Source organism: Trifolium pratense, linkage group LG2 (assembly GCF_020283565.1).
Source record: "Trifolium pratense cultivar HEN17-A07 linkage group LG2, ARS_RC_1.1, whole genome shotgun sequence".
NCBI lineage: Eukaryota > Viridiplantae > Streptophyta > Magnoliopsida > Fabales > Fabaceae > Trifolium > Trifolium pratense.
In genome coordinates this window covers 68,175,617-68,181,744 of record NC_060060.1, presented here as the reverse complement: position 1 = coordinate 68,181,744, position 6,128 = coordinate 68,175,617, and the positions used below count along the sequence as shown (strand labels likewise).

The window sequence follows — 6,128 nt, the reverse complement described above, 5'->3', positions numbered from 1 at the left end:
CTTTTTTCGATTTTTTTTTATTTCGTTTAGTTTTCACCGCGTTATAAATTTTATCGTTCAATTTTTGGCGAGATTAATGAAAAATATCGTGTTTTATTCTAGTTTCTCGGATTTCTCCAAAATTCGGCCTGAAAGATGGAAGAAATATATACAATTAAACCGTATAATATATTAGGTGCGATCATACCAGCATTAATGCACCGGATCCTATCAGAACTCCGTAGTTAAGCGTGCTTGGGCGAGAGTAGTACTAGGATGGGTGACCTCCTGGGAAGTCCTTGTGTTGCACCTCTTTTTTCGATTTTTTTATTTCGTTTAGTTTTCACCGTGTTATAAATTTTATCGTTCATTTTTTGGCGAGATTAATGAAAAATATCGTGTTTTATTCTAGTTTCTCGGATTTCTCCAAAATTCGGCCTGAAAGATGGAAGAAATATATACAATTAAACCGTATAATATATTAGGTGTGATCAAACCAGCACTAATGCACCGGATCCCATCAGAACTCCGTAGTTACGCGTGCTTGGGCTAGAGTAGTACTAGGATGGGTGACCTCCTGGGAAGTCCTTGTGTTGCACCTCTTTTTTCGATTTTTTTTTATTTCGTTTAGTTTTCACCGTGTTATAAATTTTATCGTTCTATTTTTGGCGAGATTAATGAAAAATATCGTTTTATTCTTGTTTCTCGGATTTCTCCAAAATTCGACCTGAAAGATGGAAGACATATATACAATTAAACCGTATTATATATCAGGTACGATCATACCAGCACTAATGCACCGGATCCTATCAGAACTCCACAGTTAAGCGTGTTTGGGCGAGAGTAGTACTAGTATGGGTGACCTCCTGGGAAGTCCTTGTGTTGCACCTCTTTTTTCAATTTTTTTTTATTTCGTTTAGTTTTCACCGTGTTATAAATTTTATCGTTCAATTTTTGGCGACATTAATGAAAAATATCGTGTTTTATTCTAGTTTCTCGGATTTCTCCAAAATTCGGCCTAAAAGATGGAAGAAATATATACAATTAAACCGTATTATATATTAGGTGCGATCATACCAGCACTAATGCACCGGATCCCATCAAAACTCCGTAGTTAAGCGTGCTTGGGCTAGAGTAGTACTAGGATGGGTGACCTCCTGGGAAGTCCTTGTGTTGCACCTCTTTTTTCGATTTTTTTTTATTTCGTTTAGTTTTCACCGCGTTATAAATTTTATCGTTCAATTTTTGGCGAGATTAATGAAAAATATCGTGTTTTATTCTAGTTTCTCGGATTTCTCCAAAATTCGGCCTGAAAGATGGAAGAAATATATACAATTAAACCGTATAATATATTAGGTGCGATCATACCAGCACTAATGCACCGGATCCCATCAGAACTCCGTAGTTAAGCGTGCTTGGGCGAGAGTAGTACTAGGATGGGTGACCTCCTGGGAAGTCCTTGTGTTGCACCTCTTTTTTCGATTTTTTTATTTCGTTTAGTTTTCACCGTGTTATAAATTTTATCGTTCAATTTTTGGCGAGATTAATGAAAAATATCGTGTTTTATTCTAGTTTCTCGGATTTCTCCAAAATTCGGCCTGAAAGATGGAAGAAATATATACAATTAAACCGTATAATATATTAGGTGCGATCATACCAGCACTAATGCACCGGATCCCATCAGAACTCCGTAGTTAAGCGTGCTTGGGCGAGAGTAGTACTAGGATGGGTGACCTCCTGGGAAGTCCTTGTGTTGCACCTCTTTTTTCGATTTTTTTTTATTTCGTTTAGTTTTCACCGCGTTATAAATTTTATCGTTCAATTTTTGGCGAGATTAATGAAAAATATCGCGTTTTATTCTAGTTTCTCGGATTTCTCCAAAATTCGGCCTGAAAGATGGAAGAAATATATACAATTAAACCGTATTATATATTAGGTGCGATCATACCAGCACTAATGCACCGGATCCCATCAAAACTCCGTAGTTAAGCGTGCTTGGGCTAGAGTAGTACTAGGATGGGTGACCTCCTGGGAAGTCCTTGTGTTGCACCTCTTTTTTCGATTTTTTTTTATTTCGTTTAGTTTTCACCGTGTTATAAATTTTATCGTTCAATTTTTGGCGAGATTAATGAAAAATATCGTGTTTTATTCTAGTTTCTCGGATTTCTCCAAAATTCGGCCTGAAAGATGGAAGAAATATATACAATTAAACCGTATAATATATTAGGTGCGATCATACCAGCACTAATGCACCGGATCCCATCAGAACTCCGCAGTTAAGCGCGCTTGGGCTAGAGTAGTACTAGGATGGGTGACCTCCTGGGAAGTCCTTCCTTGTGTTGCACCTCTTTTTTCGATTTTTTTATTTCGTTTAGTTTTCACCGTGTTATAAATTTTATCGTTCAATTTTTGGCGAGATTAATGAAAAATATCGTGTTTTATTCTAGTTTCTCGGATTTCTCCAAAATTCGGCCTGAAAGATGGAAGAAAAATATACAATTAAACCGTATAATATATTAGGTGCGATCATACCAGCACTAATGCACCGGATCCCATCAGAACTCCGTAGTTAAGCGTGCTTGGGCGAGAGTAGTACTAGGATGGGTGACCTCCTGGGAAGTCCTTGTGTTGCACCTCTTTTTTCGATTTTTTTATTTCGTTTAGTTTTCACCGTGTTATAAATTTTATCGTTCTATTTTTGGCGAGATTAATGAAAAATATCGTTTTATTCTTGTTTCTCGGATTTCTCCAAAATTCGACCTGAAAGATGGAAGACATATATACAATTAAACCGTATAATATATTAGGTGCGATCATACCAGCACTAATGCACCGGATCCCATCAGAACTCCGCAGTTAAGCGTGCTTGGGCTAGAGTAGTACTAGGATGGGTGACCTCCTGGGAAGTCCTTCCTTGTGTTGCACCTCTTTTTTCGATTTTTTTATTTCGTTTAGTTTTCACCGTGTTATAAATTTTATCGTTCAATTTTTGGCGAGATTAATGAAAAATATCGTGTTTTATTCTAGTTTCTCGGATTTCTCCAAAATTCGGCCTGAAAGATGGAAGAAAAATATACAATTAAACCGTATAATATATTAGGTGCGATCATACCAGCACTAATGCACCGGATCCCATCAGAACTCCGTAGTTAAGCGTGCTTGGGCGAGAGTAGTACTAGGATGGGTGACCTCCTGGGAAGTCCTTGTGTTGCACCTCTTTTTTCGATTTTTTTATTTCGTTTAGTTTTCACCGTGTTATAAATTTTATCGTTCTATTTTTGGCGAGATTAATGAAAAATATCGTTTTATTCTTGTTTCTCGGATTTCTCCAAAATTCGACCTGAAAGATGGAAGACATATATACAATTAAACCGTATTATATATCAGGTACGATCATACCATCACTAATGCACCGGATCCTATCAGAACTCCACAGTTAAGCGTGTTTGGGCGAGAGTAGTACTAGTATGGGTGACCTCCTGGGAAGTCCTTGTGTTGCACCTCTTTTTTCAATTTTTTTTTATTTCGTTTAGTTTTCACCATGTTATAAATTTTATCGTTCAATTTTTGGCGACATTAATGAAAAATATCGTGTTTTATTCTAGTTTATCGGATTTCTCCAAAATTCGGCCTAAAAGATGGAAGAAATATATACAATTAAACCGTATTATATATTAGGTGCGATCATACCAGCACTAATGCACCGGATCCCATCAAAACTCCGTAGTTAAGCGTGCTTGGGCTAGAGTAGTACTAGGATGGGTGACCTCCTGGGAAGTCCTTGTGTTGCACCTCTTTTTTCGATTTTTTTTTTATTTCGTTTAGTTTTCACCGCGTTATAAATTTTATCGTTCAATTTTTGGCGAGATTAATGAAAAATATCGTGTTTTATTCTAGTTTCTCGGATTTCTCCAAAATTCGGCCTGAAAGATGGAAGAAATATATACAATTAAACCGTATAATATATTAGGTGCGATCATACCAGCACTAATGCACCGGATCCCATCAGAACTCCATAGTTAAGCGTGCTTGAGCGAGAGTAGTACTAGGATGGGTGACCTCCTGGGAAGTCCTTGTGTTGCACCTCTTTTTTCGATTTTTTTATTTCGTTTAGTTTTCACCGGGTTATAAATTTTATCGTTCAATTTTTGGCGAGATTAATGAAAAATATCGTGTTTTATTCTAGTTTCTCGGATTTCTCCAAAATTCGGCCTGAAAGATGGAAGAAATATATACAATTAAACCGTATAATATATTAGGTGCGATCATACCAGCACTAATGCACCGGATCCCATCAGAACTCCGTAGTTAAGCGTGCTTGGGCGAGAGTAGTACTAGGATGGGTGGCCTCCTGGGAAGTCCTTGTGTTGCACCTCTTTTTTCGATTTTTTTATTTCGTTTAGTTTTCACCGTGTTATAAATTTTATCGTTCTATTTTTGGCGAGATTAATGAAAAATATCGTTTTATTCTTGTTTCTCGGATTTCTCCAAAATTCGACCTGAAAGATGGAAGACATATATACAATTAAACCGTATTATATATCAGGTACGATCATACCATCACTAATGAACCGGATCCCATCAGAACTCCGCAGTTAAGCGTGCTTGGGCTAGAGTAGTACTAGGATGGGTGACCTCCTGGGAAGTCCTTCCTTGTGTTGCACCTCTTTTTTCGATTTTTTTATTTCGTTTAGTTTTCACCGTGTTATAAATTTTATCGTTCAATTTTTGGCGAGATTAATGAAAAATATCGTGTTTTATTCTAGTTTCTCGGATTTCTCCAAAATTCGGCCTGAAAGATGGAAGAAATATATACAATTAAACCGTATTATATGTTAGGTGCGATCATACCAGCACTAATGCACCGGATCCCATCAAAACTCCGTAGTTAAGCGTGCTTGTGCTAGAGTAGTACTAGGATGGGTGACCTCCTGGGAAGTCCTTGTGTTGCACCTCTTTTTTCGATTTTTTTTTTATTTCGTTTAGTTTTCACCGCGTTATAAATTTTATCGTTCAATTTTTGGCGAGATTAATGAAAAATATCGCGTTTTATTCTAGTTTCTCGGATTTCTCCAAAATTCGGCCTGAAAGATGGAAGAAATATATACAATTAAACCGTATAATATATTAGGTGCGATCATACCAGCACTAATGCACCGGATCCCATCAGAACTCCGTAGTTAAGCGTGCTTGGGCGAGAGTAGTACTAGGACGGGTGACCTCCTGGGAAGTCCTTGTGTTGCACCTCTTTTTTCGATTTTATTATTTCGTTTAGTTTTCACCGTGTTATAAATTTTATCGTTCTATTTTTGGCGAGATTAATGAAAAATATCGTTTTATTCTTGTTTCTCGGATTTCTCCAAAATTCGACCTGAAAGATGGAAGACATATATACAATTAAACCGTATTATATATCAGGTACGATCATACCATCACTAATGCACCGGATCCTATCAGAACTCCACAGTTAAGCGTGTTTGGGCGAGAGTAGTACTAGGATGGGTGACCTCCTGGGAAGTCCTTGTGTTGCACCTCTTTTTTCAATTTTTTTTTATTTCGTTTAGTTTTCACCGTGTTATAAATTTTATCGTTCAATTTTTGGCGACATTAATGAAAAATATCGTGTTTTATTCTAGTTTCTCGGATTTCTCCAAAATTCGGCCTAAAAGATGGAAGAAATATATACAATTAAACCGTATTATATATTAGGTGCGTTCATACCTGCACTAAAGCACCGGATCCCATCAAAACTCCGTAGTTAAGCGTGCTTGGGCTATAGTAGTACTAGGATGGGTGACCTCCTGGGAAGTCCTTGTGTTGCACCTCTTTTTTCGATTTTTTTTATTTCGTTTAGTTTTCACCGCGTTATAAATTTTATCGTTCAATTTTTGGCAAGATTAATGAAAAATATCGTGTTTTATTCTAGTTTCTCGGATTTCTCCAAAATTCGGCCTGAAAGATGGAAGAAATATATACAATTAAATCGTATAATATATTAGGTGCGATCATACCAGCACTAATGCACCGGATCCCATCAGAACTCCGTAGTTAAGCGTGCTTGGGCGATAGTAGTACTAGGATGGGTGACCTCCTGGGAAGTCCTTGTGTTGCACCTCTTTTTTCGATTTTTTTATTTCGTTTAGTTTTCA

The 6,128-nt window shown here is 37.0% G+C and overlaps 21 non-coding genes across 21 annotated transcripts; all 21 read left to right on the top strand.

The window, feature by feature from the left end:
• The first annotated feature begins 173 nt into the window (after nt 1–173).
• LOC123912333 lies at nt 174–292 on the top strand. The gene has a single exon (XR_006811227.1). It is a non-coding gene; the product is annotated as a 5S ribosomal RNA (ribosomal RNA).
• A 170-nt stretch (nt 293–462) lies between these two features.
• Nucleotides 463–581, top strand: LOC123911717. The gene has a single exon (XR_006810624.1). It is a non-coding gene; the product is annotated as a 5S ribosomal RNA (ribosomal RNA).
• Nucleotides 582–751: 170 nt separating this feature from the next.
• On the top strand, nt 752–870 carry LOC123911819. The gene has a single exon (XR_006810730.1). It is a non-coding gene; the product is annotated as a 5S ribosomal RNA (ribosomal RNA).
• A 172-nt stretch (nt 871–1,042) lies between these two features.
• On the top strand, nt 1,043–1,161 carry LOC123912409. The gene has a single exon (XR_006811299.1). It is a non-coding gene; the product is annotated as a 5S ribosomal RNA (ribosomal RNA).
• A 172-nt stretch (nt 1,162–1,333) lies between these two features.
• LOC123912151 lies at nt 1,334–1,452 on the top strand. The gene has a single exon (XR_006811031.1). It is a non-coding gene; the product is annotated as a 5S ribosomal RNA (ribosomal RNA).
• Nucleotides 1,453–1,622: 170 nt separating this feature from the next.
• On the top strand, nt 1,623–1,741 carry LOC123912150. The gene has a single exon (XR_006811029.1). It is a non-coding gene; the product is annotated as a 5S ribosomal RNA (ribosomal RNA).
• A 172-nt stretch (nt 1,742–1,913) lies between these two features.
• LOC123912407 lies at nt 1,914–2,032 on the top strand. The gene has a single exon (XR_006811297.1). It is a non-coding gene; the product is annotated as a 5S ribosomal RNA (ribosomal RNA).
• A 172-nt stretch (nt 2,033–2,204) lies between these two features.
• LOC123911779 lies at nt 2,205–2,327 on the top strand. Its single transcript, XR_006810683.1, has one exon. It is a non-coding gene; the product is annotated as a 5S ribosomal RNA (ribosomal RNA).
• Nucleotides 2,328–2,497: 170 nt separating this feature from the next.
• LOC123912148 lies at nt 2,498–2,616 on the top strand. Its single transcript, XR_006811027.1, has one exon. It is a non-coding gene; the product is annotated as a 5S ribosomal RNA (ribosomal RNA).
• Nucleotides 2,617–2,784: 168 nt separating this feature from the next.
• Nucleotides 2,785–2,907, top strand: LOC123912525. The gene has a single exon (XR_006811410.1). It is a non-coding gene; the product is annotated as a 5S ribosomal RNA (ribosomal RNA).
• Nucleotides 2,908–3,077: 170 nt separating this feature from the next.
• On the top strand, nt 3,078–3,196 carry LOC123912147. Its single transcript, XR_006811026.1, has one exon. It is a non-coding gene; the product is annotated as a 5S ribosomal RNA (ribosomal RNA).
• A 168-nt stretch (nt 3,197–3,364) lies between these two features.
• On the top strand, nt 3,365–3,483 carry LOC123911827. Its single transcript, XR_006810740.1, has one exon. It is a non-coding gene; the product is annotated as a 5S ribosomal RNA (ribosomal RNA).
• Nucleotides 3,484–3,655: 172 nt separating this feature from the next.
• On the top strand, nt 3,656–3,774 carry LOC123912406. The gene has a single exon (XR_006811296.1). It is a non-coding gene; the product is annotated as a 5S ribosomal RNA (ribosomal RNA).
• Nucleotides 3,775–3,947: 173 nt separating this feature from the next.
• LOC123912442 lies at nt 3,948–4,066 on the top strand. The gene has a single exon (XR_006811329.1). It is a non-coding gene; the product is annotated as a 5S ribosomal RNA (ribosomal RNA).
• A 170-nt stretch (nt 4,067–4,236) lies between these two features.
• LOC123912204 lies at nt 4,237–4,355 on the top strand. The gene has a single exon (XR_006811093.1). It is a non-coding gene; the product is annotated as a 5S ribosomal RNA (ribosomal RNA).
• A 168-nt stretch (nt 4,356–4,523) lies between these two features.
• Nucleotides 4,524–4,646, top strand: LOC123911842. The gene has a single exon (XR_006810756.1). It is a non-coding gene; the product is annotated as a 5S ribosomal RNA (ribosomal RNA).
• A 170-nt stretch (nt 4,647–4,816) lies between these two features.
• On the top strand, nt 4,817–4,935 carry LOC123911735. Its single transcript, XR_006810641.1, has one exon. It is a non-coding gene; the product is annotated as a 5S ribosomal RNA (ribosomal RNA).
• A 173-nt stretch (nt 4,936–5,108) lies between these two features.
• On the top strand, nt 5,109–5,227 carry LOC123912226. The gene has a single exon (XR_006811119.1). It is a non-coding gene; the product is annotated as a 5S ribosomal RNA (ribosomal RNA).
• A 168-nt stretch (nt 5,228–5,395) lies between these two features.
• LOC123911801 lies at nt 5,396–5,514 on the top strand. Its single transcript, XR_006810709.1, has one exon. It is a non-coding gene; the product is annotated as a 5S ribosomal RNA (ribosomal RNA).
• A 172-nt stretch (nt 5,515–5,686) lies between these two features.
• On the top strand, nt 5,687–5,805 carry LOC123911787. Its single transcript, XR_006810693.1, has one exon. It is a non-coding gene; the product is annotated as a 5S ribosomal RNA (ribosomal RNA).
• A 171-nt stretch (nt 5,806–5,976) lies between these two features.
• On the top strand, nt 5,977–6,095 carry LOC123912325. Its single transcript, XR_006811219.1, has one exon. It is a non-coding gene; the product is annotated as a 5S ribosomal RNA (ribosomal RNA).
• Nucleotides 6,096–6,128: the final 33 nt, after the last annotated feature.